Source organism: Lygodium microphyllum, chromosome 1 (genome assembly GCF_053477565.2).
Source record: "Lygodium microphyllum isolate KBCC chromosome 1, Lygodium_microphyllum_v1.1.10, whole genome shotgun sequence".
Classification (NCBI taxonomy): Eukaryota; Viridiplantae; Streptophyta; class Polypodiopsida; order Schizaeales; family Lygodiaceae; genus Lygodium; species Lygodium microphyllum.
The window spans coordinates 118,413,114-118,418,208 of NC_141135.1; the positions used below are offsets into that span (position 1 = coordinate 118,413,114).

The 5,095-nt window shown below is 42.1% G+C and overlaps 1 pseudogene; it reads right to left on the reverse strand.

The window, feature by feature from the left end:
* Positions 1-1,618: 1,618 nt before the first annotated feature.
* LOC148041595 (uncharacterized) lies at positions 1,619-2,687 on the reverse strand (annotated as a pseudogene).
* Positions 2,688-5,095: the final 2,408 nt, after the last annotated feature.

A 5,095-nucleotide genomic window follows, 5' to 3' on the forward strand; every position in this document is an offset into this window, starting at 1 on the left:
TGGATATGCTATCATTCCAATATATGTTATCTTTCTCTTTCTCTCCCTCTCCTTCCCTCTCTTTCTCTTTCTCTCGTATTTCCTCTCCCTCTCACAATATATCTTAACACTCTCCAAAAGCAAAAGGGAGAGGGAGACAGAGAATGCACTCTCCCTCCCTCTTCCTCTCCCTCTCCCTCTCGCTCTCTTTCTCTTTCTCTCCCTCTCTCATTTCCTTCCCCTCCCTCTCCCTCTCTTTCTCTCCCTCTCTCTCCCTCTCCCTCTCTTTCTCTCTTTCTCTCTCATTTCCTCTCCTAAACAAGCAAAAAAGAAAGTGATTCAAACATTAAACAAGCAAGAGGGAGAGTGAGAGAGAGAATGCCCTCTCCCTCTCCCTCTCTTTCTCTTTCTCTCCCTCTCTCATTTCCTTCCCCTCCCTCTCCCTCTCCCTCTCTTTCTCTCCCTCTCTTTCTCTCTTTCTCTCTCATTTCCTAAACAAGCAAAAAAAAAGTGATTTAAACATTAAACAGGCAAAAGGGAGAGGGAGAGAGAAAATGCACTCTCCCTCTCTTTCTCTTTCTCTCCCTCTTTCATTTACTTCCCCTCCCTCTCCCTCTCCCTCTCTTTCTTAAACAAGTAAAAAATAAAGTGATTTAAACATTAAACAAGCAAAAGGGAGAGGGAGAGAGACAATGCACTCTCCCTCTCTTTCTCTTTCTCTCCCTCTCTCATTTCCTTCCCCTCCCTCTCCCTCTCCCTCTCTTTCTCTCCCCCTGTTTCTCTCTCATTTCCTCTCCCAAACAAGCAAAAAATAAAGTGATTTAAACATTAAACAAGCAAAAGGGAGAGGGAGAGAGAGAATGCACTCTCCCTCCCTCTCCCTCTCTTTCACTTTCTCTCCCTCTCATCCCCTCCCTCTCCCTCTCCCTCTCTTTCTCTTTCTCTTTCTCTTTCTCTCCCTCTCTCTCCCTCTCCCTCTCTTTCTCTCTTACTCTTTCATTTCCTCTCCTAAACAAGCAAAAAAGAAAGTGATTTAAACATTAAACAAGCAAAAGGGAGAGGGAGAGAGAGAATGCACTCTCCCTCTCCCTCCCTCTCCCTCTCTTTCTCTTTCTCTCCCTCTCTCATTTCCTCCCCCTCCCTCTCCCTCTCCCTCTCCCTCTCTTTCTCTTTCTCTCCCTCTCTCTCCCTCTCCCTCTCTTTCTCTCTCATTTCCTCTCCTAAACAAGCAAAAGAGAGTGATTTAAACCTTAAACAAGCAAAAGAAAGAGAGAGGGAGACTCACCGATGAGATATGGCGAGCGTGGGGCGGCTCCTCTTTGCGATGAAGCCTCCTCCTCTCCTTTCGAACAACGGCGGCGGCGGCAGCAAGTCTTCTTCCTCTCCTCTCACGACAGTCGCTCTCTCCCTCACTCTCGCTCTCAAAACTCACAAGCCGCAAACGCGAAATGAAAACTGCGCTCGGTTTCGGCTGCTTTTTTTCCCTATGGAGCATTGCTATTTGCATTGCATTTGCGAGGCATTTGCGACGCAAATAGCAATGCCAATAGCAACGCCGCTATCTGTCGTTGCTAATCAGCGTCGCTACTAGCTCAAATCCTTGTAGTGATGTCATAACACCAACATCGCTCAAAGAAAACTAGCAAAATAAGAAAATACGCTTTACTAGAGCATTCTCCATAACCTGGAAAGTCATGCATGGTCCACATAAGAATTGACCTTAGAGTTGCAGATCACCTACCAATATGTTTGCTCATGTCCTCCACTACAATTCCCTCCCACAACTCCTTTAGCTCATCAATTAGTGGAGAGAGGTAGACATCCATATTCGTGACTTTGTATCGTCCAGGCACAAGCAAGCTGAGCAAAAGGTGTCCTTTCTTGGTGGAAAGTCATGGCGGTACATTGTAGTTAACAAGGACCACATGCCATATACTATAGGAGGTGGAACGTAAACCAAAAGGATTTACCCCATCCATGGCAAGACCGAATTGTAGATTCCTTCCCTCCTTTGCAAAGTCAAGGAAAGTCTCGTCAATGCGATGCCATGCTTCTGAGTCAGCTGGTGTATGTTGTACACCATTAGTGGATCGATTTTCTACATGCCATATAGTCAACTTTGCAAAACTCTTGGTCCGAAAAATGTGACGAACACGCGGTATCAGTGGAAAGTGCCTCAAAACCTTCTACGGAACAGTCTGTCCTTGCAAGTCATTTCGATATCTCTGTTCACTGCACTTGGGACATATGGTGAACAATTCAAACTCTCCCCGGAAGAGAACACAATCATTGGGGCAAGCATGAATGCAATTATAATCCATGCCTAGCTTTCGCAGCACTTGTCTTACATCATCATGAGACTCAAGCATCATGTTTTGGATAGGCAAAATGTATGATTTCAATGTTCTACAAATTGCAATGAAGCACGTTATTAGAGTACTACATAGCACATTTAAAGGCTTTCAATAAAGAATCATACACATCATAATATACTTGAATAGCTCTGTCACACTCGCATCGCTCCATCCATACTTTGTTTGTATGTTCAACAATGCAAGAAGTGTCTTCAAATGGGATACCCGACTCCCATCATACAATGGAATGGAAGCCTCCGTAATTAAAGGATCTTGGGATTTCGAGTCCGTCAAAAGCAATGATTCGATCATGTCCTCTAACTCAGGCTCCAAAAAAGCAGGAGGATCGTCCATGTCTCCAACATTCTCACCCATAGAAGGGGGTTGAGAGTTATCACCTTCTATGAGACAATTAGTTATCTCGGACGGCATTTGTATAGAGCGCAGACGAACCCGTCTTACTGGATGCAAGAGATCTACGGACTGCAATGTATCAACATGGCCCTAACCCTGTAAAGGACGTTAAGGAGCTAACTACTAAGATAACCCCAAACTGTTATACTTAAATCAATTACATGTCACATAGTAATGAGAGAGAACTTACCGCGATCTCGTAATTCAAGACTGCTTGGTCGATTATCTCAACTCGAAACTCTCCATACCGTTGCACATGCTCTATGGACAAACGATATTTTTGACAAATGGCCAATTTGCATTGCGTGCATGGACAGGGGACACATTGATTGAGCCAAGCCTCACTATCACCACCATGTTGGTCGTGAGTGCTAGACATCTTGACTGCGATGTAATGGAATGATAATTTAGTAACGATTCTATATTGTATATTGGGACCACTCCACTATATATATTTCAGGTCTTTTTTTTTTAATTTTTATACCTATCTCTTTGAGTTCGGCTCTAAACTTATCTATCTTTGACGTCGGCTCTAAACTATGCTCACACACATACATTTTTATAACAGTTAATAGATCTTGCACTATGCCTTGAAAGGCACAACTCCTTTTGAAGCCTTTATTGGTCAAACACTAGTAGTGAGTTGTTTGAAAGTTTTTGGAAGCATTACTTATGCTCATAGAAAGAAATTAGACTCTAAATCTCTCAAACATATTCTCATGAGTAATAGTAACATCACCAAAGAATTTTACTTTTATGATCCTAAAAAAATAAGCATTTCTACATCTAGAAATATCATTGTGGATGAATATGTAGTTTAGAAAGATCTTGCAAAAGATATAATCCAAACAAAACAAGCATCTCATTTCTCTTTCTCTACATCTCTATCTCTCTCACTCTCTCTCTAAAATTATAATCAAGCAAAACAAGAATCCCCCTTCACACTCCTTTCCATTTCTCTTTCTTTCAACACTTCCTACTCTATATACATTGCAAAGATTGAAGAGAACCAACACAAGAAAAAATATAAAAATACTCTCTTCCATTTCTCTCTTTCAACACTTTCTAACCTACATTGCAAATTAAAAAAACACAAAGATTGAAGAAAAACCAACACTTTCTAACCTACATTGCAAAGAATAAGAACCAACACAAGAAAATTTTTGAAAACACTCGCTTCCATTTCTCTCTCTTTCAACACTTCCTAACCTACATTGCAAAGCAACACAAAGAAACACAAAGATCGAAGAGAAACCAACACTTTCTAACCTACATTGCAAATCAAAACAAAGATTGTAAAGAAACCAAAACAGGGCATACCGTCGTGCTCTCTTCTTCTTCCACAACCTCTTCGTGCGGGCGACGCTCCTCTCCCCGCGTGCAGCTCGCGGCTTGCTTCCTTGCTCACCTCCCTTTCTCTTTCTCTCCGCCTTCGCACACGCGTTTGAAAGAAACATCCAGGTTTCCACGAAATGTTACCAGAGTAAGTCGTGGATATTAGCATCACTATTTACATCGCTATTTGTGTCACTAAATAGCAACGCTAATAGCGATGTTTTTAGCAACGTAGATAGCGACACTAATACCGACGCATTTTTTGAATTAAAATATTTCGAGGACTAGTGACATAAATAGGGACGCCGAAAAAAAAAACATCGCTACTTAGCGTCACTATATATGTGTACCCTTGTAGTGTATGGCCAAAGCGCCTCCATCTTACCTACCTCCTTCAAATCCATTCATGCCCCTGTAGTGTCTCTCTTTACTATGATGGGGTCTCATAATAACCCTGTAGTTGATCTGTAAGTGGGTCCATTACAACAACTCCATGTGGAATATTTTTAACTAATACCAGCTTTGGGCATTCATTCGTGTTGGAGGTTATCCAAGAAAACCTTCCCTCACTTCATGACCCTCCGGCAAGAAAGCGGCGTGTCCTTGATATACCATCTTCTTTATGGTTTGTGACCTTCAGGAGTCTAATGTGGCCTAAACAATGGATATGCGTGATAACTTGAGGTAACCAAACCTGTCCCAACACCCTATTTAGTCAACACAAACTTGAACCAGTTATGTTAGCTATCTCCAATGAGAACATAAATGTACTTACCTAAGCACTCCCCTAAATTCGAGAAAGTCATGCATGGTCCACATGAGGATGGCTCATATATTGGTGGACCATCAACCATCGCGCTCGCTCATATCTTCCATGACGACCCCCTCTTTCCACAAAATCTTAAGGTTATCAACTAATGGACAGAGATAGACATCCATATTCTTGACTTTATAGCACCCAAGGATGAGCAAGTTAAAGATTAGGCATCCTTTCTTTGTAGAAAGCCATGATG